At 37.2% G+C, this 15,908-nt stretch overlaps 1 long non-coding RNA gene across 1 annotated transcript; it reads right to left on the bottom strand.

The window, feature by feature from the left end:
* Positions 1–524: 524 nt before the first annotated feature.
* Positions 525–15,902, bottom strand: LOC108449560. The gene is made up of 3 exons (XR_001865772.1): positions 13,301–15,902; positions 13,152–13,153; positions 525–678 (listed from the first exon to the last, which is right to left on the bottom strand). It is a non-coding gene; the product is annotated as an uncharacterized LOC108449560 (long non-coding RNA).
* Between the last annotated feature and the right edge of the window lie 6 nt (positions 15,903–15,908).

Here is a 15,908-nt window from a genome sequence, read left to right as displayed (position 1 = left end):
GAGAGACAAACGGAGACTTTCAGCCTTCACTGCTGCTAGATAGTTGTTTATTAAGTCTTATCAGAGAAAAAGAGTCACTAGCATGACCCAAACATAACACAGAGCAGAGAATGGAGAAAAGTGTCCAATTATCAAGATTTACACAGCCTTTTAAAGATAATTTAACCAATGGTTACTAAAAATGTATATTATTTTCACTTTCCTACCAATTATTCAGCAACACAGCCAGGAACTGTGGAATTTTTTGTCCAATCATCCCAAATTACTTTTACTGCAGAATATGGAGGAGTAGTAGTAGAAGAAGAAGAAGAAGAAGAAGAAGAAGATGAAGATGAAGAAGAAGATGAAGAAGAAGATGAAGAAGAAGATGAAGAAGAAGATGAAGAAGAAGATGAAGAAGAAGATGAAGAAGGTTTGGAGAACAACAACAATCCTCCATTTTGATAGTTTTTACTCTTATCTATTTACTACAAAGAGAAGCCCAAAACCTCTAAATTTTTCACCCTGTGACAATCTTACACAGTAGTCTATCATCTAATTCACACCACTGTATTTTCTAGTTCTTGTCTGATAGTTGGCAATTTTTCCATGGACAAAGGTCAAAACAGTGTTGCTCAGGGGGCTAAAAACCCTTCAAAACAGGCAGAGAAATATTCTCTGCACTCTGGGTTCCTACAGCTATGGTTACCAACAATCTTACCAGTACTCTTCTGTGGGAAAACCAGGAAGAAGTCAAGCTGGCCCAGATATAATCTACGTAGGACAATGGCAAAATTCTCTAAAGCTTTCTCAGTTTGTTACACTTTGAAGGGCAATCTAGCCTAACCAAACCATATAAGTCTCCTCTGTTTACAAGGGCTTTGCTGATTGCTCATGTATTCCTGCACTTTTCAAAGACAGACCCTTACTTTCTATATCTGGCCAGAAAAAAATGATGCACCAGATAAAAATCTCTTAACTTCTAGCATCAGCTGGGCCCTGGCTTCTAAGATATAAAAGTTTTTTCAAGTACTGTAGGCAAACAATGGTACATGAGCCCTTCACGCCCTTCGCACACATACTGCTACTGCTGCAAGCTGGGAATGGAAAATATTCCATTTCATCAAGTTACAGGCACCAGTGCAAACTACTCAAAGATGCACAGCACGCCTGTGACATGCATGAAGATTTAACCTAATTTGTCTTAACTCTCAGAGCCCTATTTTTAATTTGTGGACAATTCTTCTTCCTTAAAAGATAGTTATCAAGGCATGAGATTAGAATAGACCAAACCTTAGCCTTCAGTCCAAATTTCTTTGTTTTCCAGACTTCATCCAGATCCACGGGGTATTAAAATAGATTTTTTTCCCCACAGTTTTTAAGTATCTCTTATGACTGGTGGGATATGAGAAGTTACCCTTAGTTGCCATACTGCACCATATATAATCATTTTAAGATGTTTTTATCACTAATTTGATGTACTACAAGAGCTTCATCAGGTCATTCTATTAAAAACAGACATGTATGTATTTTCTAAAGCACATAGATTCACAGGCACTGTAGGTGTTCCTGTATCATGACCTTAAAATTTCTGGAAGTATTACAGATGAACACTACCCAGTTTTACAGACACGCCAATAATTCTGATTAACATGCCTCTTTCATTTGTTTCACACCTCCAGTGCAAAATTCTGCTTTTTGCTTTTAAAACAAAGAGTTACTTAGAAATCAAACTACTTCCATAAAATATGTAGGATCTGAACAATAGAAAACAGCAGTCAAATGAAAGTAATATGTATTATCTTAGATATCAAAACTACTGATCACCAAAAATACTATTTTAAAACTGAGACCTATGACTAAACTTTCTTTTGATACAAACAGAAAAAAAAGTGACAGTTTTGTATCCTGTGCCAAATTTCACGTCACGTTCTCACTGGAATTTATGTAACTTTCCAACTACAGACTACAAAGCTTCACTCTTCTTTCCACTCCCTTAGGCACAGTCGGTTATATGCATCTAATCCTCACTCTAGGAACACAGAATCCCACGTCAAACAATAGCTACACTTGGAGAAGTTACCCTTAGAAAACATTGCAGCTATTCAATCTCTAATACAGAATTTGTGCAAGAAAGGCATGAGGCTAGTTTCAGGGGGAAAAAATTCTACTTAAAATGTACTGCATTAAAAGCTCTTGCTAAGACAAAAGCTAAATTCATCCCTTCAAAAAAAAAAAAAAAAAAAAAAAAAAGGTAGCTCTACAGCTCTATAAACTGTTTTGTCCTGGAATGCAGAACACAAATTAAACCATGTCAGTTCTTAGCCAGAAATAAATATAAAGTAGGGTTTCCAGAATAAATGTGTACATCTTATTGGCTCTGCCTTTACATTTTTAAAACAGCACATGTTTATATTCTGATCTTTGTACATTTTCCAAATGAAAACAAAACAAAAACTTCTAAGTAATAGTTTTCAGCAATAACCAGGCTCCTGTTACTTTCCGAGTGTCAGTCACAGTTGGGTAACTGCTCCAAGTGTTGCAGCAATTACATTTCTATTCTGGATATTTAGGAAGAAAGAGTGCTGTTCCACAGAACCTGGTCTGCCAATTTTAAATTGGTTTCAGCACAAGCCATTCAAACACTGGAACAAGCAAGGGCAATTTCATTTTCAAGTGATACACAAATTCCTTAACAAAAGAAAAAACTGAACTTGCTCTACAATTTTGAACTGAATTTAACAATGAGAAAAGCCTCAAAGGAAAGGAGTTTCCAGTAATTTGTGAAAAATAGAAGCTGATACCAAACTAGTACCTACCATGAAGGATAGGTCACATAGATTCAGTCTTGACCTTCCAGCTGATCAGTACTAGACACTCACAACATCAGTATTAGATGGCTCTGAACCAGTCAGGTGCTTCCTCCACCTGAACACTGCAGCGCACTTTTAGAATCCTCTTCTTCCTGAATCAGACTCAGCACTGCAATGGTACAGTACACACTCCATGCCATATACCCACTGCCCCTTTCAGGCCATCAAGCTGGATTTTTTTCACTCCAACTGAACTGAATCCATACCAATCAACCAGAGTGCTGGAATAAATTCACACTATGATTTAAAGAAACAAAGAAGGCATGTGCCAGTGTGTATGTTCAGAGCTGCACAGTCAGTTTTATTAGTTCTTCACAAGCAACTGTGTAATAACTTCAGCAAATTAAATATCAAAACTTTAAAAAAAAAGAAGAAAAGAAAAAAGAAAGAAATTCACTGAAAAGGACATTGCAATAGATGGCAAAGGTGAGACATCAGATTGCAATGTATTGACCACAACCACATATGATAACTGCTTTCTCAGAAGCTAAACACATCTTAGCAAGCACAGAAAACTGTAGGCTCATAAAAAGAACAAAAATAATTTTGCTTGAAGATTGAATATCCCCATGGCAGTGGAATGATGCCCTGCTTGTGCCCATGCCAGTGGGGGCCCCTAACAGTGCCTTCTGGGACAGACCCCTCCTGAGGGGTGGGACCACAGGCCAGCTCCCAGAAAAGGGACCTTGGGTCTGTCACCTCCAAGCTAGAAGAGGCAATAAATCACCTGCTTTATTAGGGAGAAGCACTACTATTCTTAACCTGTAGGATTTAAGGATGTCTTTCTGAAGCTCATTTACATGTTTAGTTTTGATTCTGCCAAGGATCCAGATGCTATAGTAACAGAATTCTTTCAGAGTTGGACACAAAAACATTTTTCTAACAGGAAAAAGCATATTTCAGTAAGCCCCAATGAGGTACAGGCTGACACCAAGGCTACATTGATCTGGATCCAAGAGTACTTGTCTCCTGTTCTGAAAGGCCTATACATGCACCTGACATCAGCTCAGTCCCAGATGGTTTTATGTTATGTGGTGTTACAGCCATGGAGACAGTGAGTGTCATGCTAGAATTGTAAATATCAATCTGACTCCTTTTGACTGAGAAGGGTGATCACACACATTTCTGTGATTTATCTCCCATTACTGTAAAACAGAACGCAAATAATACTTTATCTCAAAACAAGGGAAATGAATCTTAGCCCATGATTGAGCTTCTGGATAAACAGCAGGTCAAGCAACCTTCTTAATTTCACATACTGTAAAAAAAAAAAAAAAACAGAAAAAAAGAAAAGAAGGAAAATGAAACACTTGATACCCTCTTAACAGCAACAAAAGGTGAAAAACAGGAATTGTTCTTACTGTCTCCTACTACCATTTGTTTCTTTTTGTTGTTTGTCATTTCTTTGGTTTTTGTTTTTTTATTCCAGTGCATGAGAAAGATCTTTCAGCCAAAAGAAGGTTGAGATGGAAGAAGTAGGTTGCAACTCATTGCTGTACTTTTGTGCTCCATATAACCTTCCCAGGAAATACCTCTTTCGTGGAAATGGATCAATGACATCCAATTTTGGCAGTAGCAAGAAACTCAGGTCGTTCTAGCAGTATTCACAGAAGTTCTTGTTGAGAAACACCTTGAATTTCCAAAAACAGTCAGAGGACAAACACCTACATATTTGAATGGGAAGCCTAACTTTCTCTCACAAGCTCGAACTGTTCTTTGATTAGACTTCCCAAGATCCCAAGACTTCCCAGTCTCCCTATGCCTTCCAAACCCTGCATCTGTGCTTAATGAAATAATTTGAAGAATGGACTTGAAGAAAGTATGACACTGTTCCTCTTCTTTTTGCAATTTTTTTTGAGGCCATAAACTGAAATTACTGATGAGCCATGTTCATATGACAATATATTCCAGATAGACAGCAAACTAAGGTGCACTTAAATCAGTGACTCCATTTTATTCCTGATACTAAGAAGGCAAAGCCAGAAGAACAAATTACTTCTTTTTGCAAGGTGGATAATGGAAATAAATCTACATCTACTCCCACCTCAACTGCCAGCAGCAGCTACATTCCAATAGAAGGGGAAAACTGACAGCTTAGCAAGGGAGACGTGCAGAAAAATACTGCAGATAAAATTTTTAACAAGAATTGAAGTTACTAGTACCTAAGAATATATAACCATCTATCTTCTTTTAAACCAATTTTTTATATGTGCATTAGGCATTAAACAGTATTTCCTGTAGGCTGAAGCAACAGGAAGGAAGGCAGGCTGTTAACTTTGTATTTAAATTACCTCACAGATGCTTAAATATTGTAGTGGTGAAGGCTAGATCAAAGTTTCTCTTGTTTAGACTACCTATTAAAAATCAGTAGAGAGAGATAAATTATCAGCTAGAAGATGGCTTTTAGAGAAAGATGCCTGAATGTTACACAAAGGCACTGAACGAAATGGCTGGAAAGAAAAAGCACTGTGCATTGAAAACTGGAAAATAAAAACCCCCAAAATAGAACTAAAGATAAAATGATGACTGGGTCTAGTACTAAAGAGACTCATGATGAAACAGATCAATAAAGCTACTGGGTCCTAATTTCTCAATTTCAGTAGAAATTAGGCATAACTAGGAACAAAAAATTAAACCTCTCCCTTTAATGTTTAATATCATCAATTATTAAGAATATACAATTTTCAAAACTCATTCATGATGAAAAAAGGGGTTTATAAGAATAGTAGAAAACATTATGTTTGAAGCCTGAATAAAATTTTAATATATGTCTATAGCACATATTGTAATTGTTTCTGACTGCAAGTGTGATGAGTATCACAAACATTGTTTTGGAGGAGAACAAGAAATCTCAGGACAATTCCAGCCCTCTATTAGATGTTTTTGCCCCATTAACCATTGTTAATACAGGAGGAATACTGAAACACATTTACCAGCTTTTAGACATTCATTTCCAAGATGTTAAATAGCAAATTTCTTGATCAACGTGTATTTCAAGGACTTTTGGTATTAGTCTGCATTTTTTAGCAAAGGCAATTACTGGCCCAAAGATGGAGTTCTTCAGCATCAATGAAAAGTGTGACAGCTTCAGAGAGAGGATCTAAAAGGGAACAATTTCGGAGGTAAAAATAATGGGAAAGAGATTAGAAGGACCAGATCAGTGTCTGATAATATAACAAATATATATTCATACGCGAGGTCATCCAAAAAAAGGCCATAGCAAAGCTGTCATGGAGAGTTTGAGTTCAAGTTAACCCATATCCTGCAACACTTGCAAATGCCTTATAACTGATGGGAATGAATTTTGGTTTTCACACTAGCATTACAAACTATCATTAAAATCAAAATGGGAAAACACACCAAGCCTTTCAGGCTGTGTTCCTGGGCAGGCAAGTCTGAATGCTTATGCTTGGTTCCACCTTGTATTCATCCCAACACTGAGAATTCAGTACATCTTTTATTTATAGTCTACACTGAGGCTTTGCAAGGAATGTTTTCTTTCCAGTGTTGGGCAAGGATTTCTTTTCTTCCTGTCTGGTATGCTTTACAATGGACATGTCTGCTGAAAAGTTGTAATATGAAAACACTACTACTATTTATAAAAACATGTTTGACGTCTGCATCACAGGGATTCAGAAGGGATTGATGCTGTTATAAAAATCTTTATACAAGCAGGATGGTATCTGGAACGACTGAGCCGGAAAGATCACATTACTTCTCCTTTCAAAATCTATTTTATACAGCAATTTTCTAGACCCTCCATTAAGGAAGCCTTCATAATATTTACTAATTGTCCCTTTTAGCCCAGCTTTACAAAAACCACTTCAGTCATATAACTGGAACAGTATGTGTAAGGAAGCTATTCTCATTATCAGCCTTTACCTGGTCAAGCTATCAGCTTCAAATTCTTGCTCTGATGATTTTTTTCTTAATCTCATTAAGCAGAGTAATTTAAGAGTCAAACACATAAGTGAAAAACACTTTCTGTTGTTACAGCATGCTTTTTACTACTCAACCTTCCATTATCCAGAGTGTTATAGCACAATAAAGCAAGGCTGACTAAAATTTGGATTTTTTTTGTTGTTCCATTCTTTATAATTTTGAATTATTTTTATAATTTTATCTGTGGTCCACAAATTACTTTTCTGAGCAGCAAAAGGATGCTAAAAGGATGCCATTTATGGAAAGGATGGCAAACTGTCACATGGTTGTTGTATAGTTCATTCTGAGGATACCTTGTACCTATAATCTGCATTTTACTCCTACGTACTTCAGGGACCCTTGCCTGTCTCCATCCCCTGTCATTTCAGACCTCCCATGTTTTTGTATGACATGGTATCACTTGAAATACTGAATGAGGCACTGGGCATTTGATTAACATAATCTTTTTGATGTAACCCCAAAACTGTATGTCTTCTAGGCTACTTGCTGCATCGATTTAAAACCGGATTTGTGTATTACACCACCTAGAAACTGCAAATAGAAATTCTATGTGAATATTTCTGCTATTTTTATCACCAAGTGCACAAAAACTTGAAACAGAGCTCCTCAAAATTTTTTATGAAAAAGCATATTGACAAACATGATGTTTTTCTACAAGGAAAATGTAATAACACCAGTCAATTAGAACAGTAAAACAAAGAAGAGAAAACAAAGCACACTCAGAGCCAAATTTCACCCTCTTCGACGAAGTCTTGTTTAGTACTATGAGTGAAAACTGATCTACAGGCCAAAAAATGTATTCATCAATGAAAAAAATTAAATAAAACCCCAAGTTTATAATTGTCATGATCAAAACATCCTGTTCAGTTCCATGCAGTAAATGGGTTATCATTCCTACACAGCACATGAAAGGGTGAGCCTAAAAAGGTTCCCTGAAAGGATACGGGGTTTCAGTATAAAACCCCTATATAAAGCTATCTAGACTTACCAGTATCATCATCCATTGTCCCAAAGAAAAGGAAAAATATGTATATTTCCCTGAAAATATTCTCATAAGACTACTTTCAAACAATACCATAATTGATGGATGTTTATAGTAATACCTACTTATAGACAAGCTTATTTCTTTTACAGCTTTATCTAGCATGTAGTAGTTCATGTATACATGGACTTCATCTTTTATGCACCCATAAAACAACCTACAGTATCAAACAGACTATGTGATAAATGTATCATCCCAAGTAAAATCACCTCTTCTTCCTCTAATTATGAATGTCAAGACCTATTCCAGCAGCAGAGAACACTGAGCCACTTTTAATGGCTCTTTTTCTCAAACTCTTCTCCCTCCTTCATTCACTTTTTAAAAATCTCTCACCTTTTTAAAGCACAGAACTTCTGTATAATTACACTCGCTCAAAGCTCACAATAGGAGCTCAAACCTGGGGTGGGAATAGTTTCACTGCAGCATGACTTTAAGGCATTTCCATTAAAATAACAGTTGGTGAAATAACCACTGTGACTTGTATTAAGCATTAAAAGAAGGAACGTTTCACCATGTTTATTATGTACTGTTCAATATTTCATTTCTCATCAGCACCCTCTTAGCTGCCTATGAAGATGGCAGCTGTACCCATAGGCCTGTTTACTTTCTTGATGATGACCACTACTGTTATTTTAAAACAGAAATTGTCTGAAAACAATCTGAATTCTCCATAAAAACTTGAGTTGAAACTTTCATTAAAATACAAGTGTTATGAGGCTCCAGACATGGTAATATGAGATGACCATGTCAAAACATTTCAAAGATCTCTCAACATCAGATAACCAAGTTAACATCCATACAATACATTGGCCACTGATTTTAGTTAAGTTCACATTTATGCTCTTCTGAAATATATTTATAAGCCAAACAGAATTTCAGTAGAAAGTTCAGGACATAAATTTGGGCGACGAGGGCTGTATCTGGGTAGAAAAATAAGGGCAGAGAATTTAACCTGCTCTCTCTCCCTCACATATGCTGTCTATTCTTTTATCTTTCACCCCTTACTTCAATTCTGTATCTCCTCCTTCCTCTTGTTTTTACCTTTGTATTTCCCTTGCCACACACGGACTCCTTTTCTACCTCTATGTCCTGCCTTCCACCTTGCCTTCTTGTTTCTTTCATCACTGTCCCAACAAACAAAATTTCCCAATCTAGAGGTCATCTTTGATATCTGAAAATCGGAAGTGCAGCAGCAGCCTGTACCTTGACTAATCTGTACCTTGTGACTTAAATGTGTGTTTTCCAAACCATATGTTCCAGATTTACAGAAGCAGCTAAGGCCAATAAGTCTGCAGAGATTTGATTGTTTAGGTAGATTTCACGCAGACTGAGGGAACTGGACAGAACTAGAGAACATAATGCAATACTTTTGCATAACAGACTTGGGATAAACCATGGGATATACATGTATTAAACCAAGCTTAACTTCCTGACAGACGCAAGAAGCACCTCTGTGCAGGTTACAAACACTAGGTCATTATGCTGTAGGAGTACATTCTAAAAACACACACTCTCCTAGTGTCCAGAGATTAATCTTTATTCTGTTCACCAAGCAGGGAAATAAATTGTTTTTTTCCATTCACTTAAATGTATAAACAGGAGTAAACACAGGGAAAGAAAAATACAAGGTTTCTTTGGAAAACTGAAATGAAGTCAGCAAGTGAAATAATACTCCTAGAGAGTTCCTGAGGAAGCAAGTTTTCCTTTGAAACAGACATGATATAAGCAAAAAACTGAGAGTTGCTGTGCAAATGTTAGTACTGACACTGCTTACAGGTTATAACTCCTAATGCAATCACTACAAACCCATGCCAGCGAAATTTTATGTCTTCCTATATGCACTGAATTAATGCTGTTCTCCTTTTCCAAGCTGAACAGTCAGCCAAAATCACCTCTACATTGTCTCCTTAGCGAAAAAGAAGCTGAAGACAAATTCAAATATTTTTGGTATAGTTCTACTACTTTTCTGTCCATAACTCTTTGGAATTTTCTCCTGCCTCTCTTCAATACGCAAACTTAAACAAAATATTAGCCAGCAGAGACACCTCCACTCGTGCATGCTTAATTTTGAGCACAGATGCATAAATACTTTTGAGTGGAGGCTGCTATAATTTCAACTAAGTTATTAATTTAAACATACTTATTATTTTAAAAAGTGGTTATGTCAAAAGTATTCCTTTCATCTACAATCACAAGTAGATGCATGTCTGAGAGGGAACCATACTCCTTACTACAAAGGCTACTAAATGGTAGATATTACAAGTTCACATTTCGAGTTGCTTATAATTTTGTCAAACTAAGCTTTTTGATGGCAAATCTCTCCACTTGACTAAAACATCTGTGTCAGATTAAGGAACTGAAAAAAAAACCAAAAAACCCACAGACAATAGCCAACTTGCTTGGGTTTACTTTCTAAAATAACTGTTAGCACAAAGAAAATATTTTAGTTTGCTCCTGTCAAAAACACTGGAAACCATTATTTCAAAAATCTGCATTATTCTGAAGACGTACAGCAAGGATAGAAAGCTTTGTGGTTTTGTGACTCTGTACACTAGTAGAAAAGAGCAGCCAGTAGCCAACCCCTGACCAAAGCCTACTGGATGAGCGAGGCACCCAATTCACGCAGCTGAATTCTTCTCCTTCCCAGAATCTGTCTTCTTCCCAAACACCCATCCTGAACAGTTATTTACACACATTATTTACTCTTCACACACGTTATTCTCTGAATGACAGTAGGCATAGTCTAGAAAATTGCAAAGAGATACGGCCCAAAGCCTTGCCAAGGAGTGCTCCAACAATGCCATGCTCACAACGTCTGCAGCTGGAAACTTGTCTCTTCTAAATTGCATCCACAGTAAGGCTGCTCCAGCCTGGGTCTAATCAGGTTTGTCCTCATAATACAAATAATGTTTTATTTCTTTCTGTATTTCAAAAGAGTGACTGTAGAAATGATTAAAACTTCATTTCTAAGGTTGGCCAAGTACATATCAGATGGCAGTGCTTTCAGCCATTACGCATCATACCCCAGATTTCAGTTTGAATATACACATTTATAAGAAATTCACATGCTTTTCTATATGGCTCCTGATTTAATGATATCCCACTATGAACCACATGTATTTTTATATTGCTCTCTTGCTCTCACTGACCCCTTCCACTGCTCTAATCTACCCGTTATCTACACACAATAGACTTACAGGAAAGTTACAAACTAATCAGTGCTTTCTGGTTTTCTTTAATTTCAGGAAGAAAACAATAAAAAAGCTTAACAGAACTGGTGAAATACCATTTAACATCACAAAGCTGGCACAAAAGTAGTTGTGTGCAAAGTTTTTTCTGATGCTCTTGTTTCTACAATTTATCTATTATTTCAAAATTTTTATCAACAGTACATCTGTAAAGCACTTCAGATTGACTAAATGAACTAAAATAAAGACATGCCTTTAAAATTGGTATTGTAATGTAGAATATGTATGTTTTACCTACACAGTGATCTCATATTATTTAGGTGCAATCAGTGGGTTAAGCTGAGATATGCACTTGCATTTTCTAGCTCAAGTTTTCAAAGAAGGAACTCAAAGCAACCAACACACCAACAGAAGCACACGGGGGAGGAGAGGGACAGCTGTAGTATTTTCCTGTTAAAATACACCACTATCTGAGAAAGACACCAAAACAAACTGAAGTAAAACAAAACAAAAGAAAAATAAACAAAGGCTATGTAGTGCCAAATTATACATACAGCACTGCAATTTTTGAGTTTAAAGAACAGCAATGTTACCTCTAAAAACTCCTCTACTAATTCATATTAAGGCTAGAGGAAATACTAATTTTTAGCTACAGCAAATATTTTAAAACAGCTGTTACAAATTACATGGGTTATTACCCACCAAAATAAGTTGCAAATCAACATGTAAGTGGTAACATCAAAAGAAAAGCATAGTCACTGTAAAAAGAACAAATACTTTACTGAACATCTTCAAATTTTGCAGACACAGTGTAATAAATCTTAATATGTGCTTTAGACCTGTTAAAAGTTAGACAAATTTTCTAAAATGGGGCTCATTTTTATGTGTATGTCCTATTCAATTTAGTAATTGCTATTAGTATTAGTAGGAATTAGTTGTAACTGGTTAATGCTAATACACTGTAACCGGGCGGAAACACCAATTTAGTGTAGTGGTTTGGTCCAAAATACTCATTACTGTTTATCTGCTGTGAGATAAGAATTAGGAGAAATGCAAAGCAGGCACCAAACTTGAAAGAATATAAAGCAGTTTATTAACAGACCTAAAAGAGGGAAAAAAAGAAAAAAAAATTATACCCCCTTCAGACTCTCCTCCTCCCCCCACCTTCCTCCCTTCTCCCACTGACAATGTGAAAAGACAACCCTTAAGATGTTCAGTCTGTTTACCACTTCCATAATAACCTTGTTCAGTCCATTTAGAAAGAGAAGTCTCTTCTTGCTCATGCTATGAAAACATTATCACAACGAGACAGCCGCCCACTTCCAAATATTGTGCAGTCCATTTAGGAAGAGGAGTCTCTCTGCCTGCGTGTGAGTCCTTTCCCCCGACTTGCAGCTTTTCCCGCAACTGCTTTCGAGGGTCCACTCTTGAAGTTTTTTGGGGTACAATTTTAAGGTTGAGCCGTTCAGAAACAAAAACAGAGGCCCTTCTCCTTCCCTGGGAGCAAAGGGTCTTCATCATCTTCATCGTTAGGACTATCTCTGGGAGCATCTCTAGGAACTGAGGTTTTCTCCTTTCCCATTTGGAGCAAAAGTCCTCATCTGGTTCATCTCTAGGGACTGAGGTTTTCTCCTTTCCCGTTTGGAGCAAAAGTCCTCATCTGGTTCATCTCTAGGGACTGAGGTTTTCTCCTTTCCCATTTGGAGCAAAAGTCCTCATCTGGTCAATCTCTCCCTGTCCAAACTTCTCATGAAATTACAGCTGCGTCAGCATCTGCCTATCTCAGCGCAGGTGCTTTTGCTCACGAGTTGAACACTCCACCCCCCATATCTTCATGAAATTACAACAGGATACTCTGATATATCATAGCTTCACAAGAGAATTTCAGCTTTAAGCATCTCCTCTCTCTCTTCCCTCAGGTTTTCAGCTCTTCACAGCAATAAAAAGGGTTAATCTCACCTCACTTCAGGATGGCCGTGGCCCAGCCTGGCCTGGCCCAAGCAGGGCCTGGCCGGGCCCACTGGCCCCCACACGGGGCCCGCAGCCACCTGTGCCAGCGCCGGAAACGAGAGAGAGCTTGGAGGGGGAGTTTGCCTATTCTTAAATGTGGATCACAGAGGTGGTCACAACTTTAAGTGGCTTAGAGAATTGTCCATATTCAAACTGGCCAGCTGATAGGTTCTATCAGTTCCCAGAGGAAACTGTAAGCACCCCTTAGCAAGGACGTCCCTTCCGGGACTATGCTTGCTAACCTATGACATACACCCATGCAGGACAATTAATATATTTTTTAAAACCAACAAACAAATCAAATAGAAGCCCTAAAAAACATGCCCAAATTAAACTGTGAGTTCTGAAGGGGATAATCTAAATATTCTGAACATAAAGAATATCCTTTCTGAGGTCAACTTAACTCCAGGTGCCAATTCAAAACTATGACACCGACACAACAAGTTGTCCCTCCAGACAAGGTAACTGCTTTTACCTTTATGTGGTTTCTGCACCTGAGGTAATGGACACAGCAGAGATCTGAATAGAGTTTAATTCAAGGTTCACGTGTAACTCTTAATCCCCAGTACAGGGTTTTTTTCTTTTTAACACAGCTTATGCCTCATCTCATCATTTCTGAAACAGGATAATGCTCATGTACCTTCCAAAATACATTTCAAGGACAAAACTAATACTGACAAAGAGTTCAACTGCAGTGCTTGTAGGTATTTAGAAATATTCAGTGGGGAAAAAATAGGTTTGGAGCATTTAGACTGAGAGCTCAACAATGCTCTGTTTGAATTAATTGAGGAACACTGTCAATTTGACATTTCAAGTGTAGTGCTTTACCAAAGAAAAGATACCACCACCAGGTCTGACCTCTTTCACAGGGGTTTTCATTTTACATCTGCTCATCACCTTTACAAATTTCTTGTCCTCTCCTAAGGATGCAAACAGGACAAATCAGCTATACAGAAGCAGTTTAATCATTCATAAAGGCAAAAGGAAAAATTAAATTTAAAAAATTTGCCCCAAACTTAAGTTCTTAAGAATTGCTACTTCTAGAAACAGAAAGCAAAAGCATAAAAGAAATATGCTTTTAAATTGGTATTTAAACCCATTAAACAAATATTTGAATACTTTATGCCTCCAGTTATTAACAAAAGGCTGAGTGGATGCATTGTTACCTTAAAAGAATATATTCAGAGAAGACATAAAATTTGAATTTAAAATACACACTCCTGCATAATGCACACATACACAAGCACACTATTAGTAATCATTTACTATGAGTTACTTCTTATTAACCTTCATATGGCTTCACAAATATTTTCATTTTTGTTTCTTTTAATTAATAATTATTTGAACTGACAGAAATTACAAATCATAATACAATTAAACAGTCAAAATATATTAAGCTTAAAAATGTGATATTTTAAAGGGTTTTTGTCAAGCAAATAAATCAATTAGTCAAACTAAGAGATTCTAGCATGTCCCTTAATGAGAATATTGACAATAACGGCTTTCCCTCTTCACAATCACAACAAAAAGACTGTCAAAAGAATCTTAATTACAGGTATTCATTAGAAAAGCTTAGAAAGCTTCTTAAAGCACCTTGTAAAGTTACAGGTATGTAACAAATACATACTAATAAATAAAACTACATTTCTGCACTTCCCTCCATACAACATTCCAGTTCTCCATTTATCAATGAGATTGTTTGGTGTTATAATTAATGTTTGAAAAAACACACCTAGTGTTAGTGAATTAAGATAATAAATACGTTTTTTCTTCCATACTATAACCATTTCAGTTTTCAAAGACACCAAATTTTCAAACTTCTACTAATGTCACAATCAGCATTAGAGTTTTAAATTGCCACATAAATCTGCGGAATCTGATTGACAGATTCGATTTCTCATTAAATACATGAGGGTATAGCTGCAAAGAACAGATGAAAAGAATGGTGACTGTCTTATGGGGTAACACGAAGCATTTTGAAAACTTACCCAGTTCTTAAACGCCTACTTGTTTATCTACGTTTCCTGATAAAATGCACATAACACATCATTTTAGATGCACTGATATTCAACAAGCAAACAACTGCCTCCTGTACTCTGCTAAGTAAATCTACCTCCAGCACGACTCGGAGGGATGACTGCTTTGACGATCTGATGAGATACGCTTCCACTTCAAGCTATCCTCAAAAAAAAAAAAGATAAAGATGCTTGGATGCTTTCCTCTTCCCCATCTAACCGTATTGACTGACCCTTCAGTCAGCCTGCTCATGGAACAAAGGCAAAGCACTACGCACTCTTCAGAGAGAGCTCCTACCCGTCCCATAACCCACACCATCAGATAGATTGACACAGTCTCTAAATAAAACCTGTCAGCCACACAAAGATAAGGCGTCATTAGCTGCGTGCAGATCGGTGTTACCTTCAAACACAAAGATACTGCATATGTTCTTTGCTGTCACAGCAACACTTGTTCCACAGGCCCTTCTAAACGCAGAAAATTTCACCCTGGCTTTCAGGAAGAAATCTTTAAATTGTGCTCTACTTTTTAAAACACATATAAGTACATCTACGTAAAATGCTTAATCAAGTGCATGAATACAGCAACATGCCCATGAGAGGTGTTTTCTAAGGTAGACATACCTACTAATTACAGAATGCAGATTTGCTCTCTTCTGCTCTTATAAAACGGAAACATACAGATCTTTGCTAGACTGTTACAGGCTCATACGCTACAAGCGAGGCAGCTGGTGCTACCTGTATGCCAAATACCCAGCACCGCCGAACAAGGGAAAGCCCGGGAGGTTAAAGTTTGCCGCGGGATACGGGAAACCTCCCGCGGGCTCCGCTGTTTGGCGTCAGCGCAGGCGGTCCCTGC

Source organism: Corvus brachyrhynchos, unplaced genomic scaffold (assembly GCF_000691975.1).
Source record: "Corvus brachyrhynchos isolate BGI_N302 unplaced genomic scaffold, ASM69197v1 scaffold239, whole genome shotgun sequence".
In the NCBI taxonomy this organism is placed as follows: Eukaryota; Metazoa; Chordata; class Aves; order Passeriformes; family Corvidae; genus Corvus; species Corvus brachyrhynchos.
The sequence above is the reverse complement of the archived record's forward strand: the minus strand, read 5'-3'. Positions and strand labels throughout refer to the sequence as shown.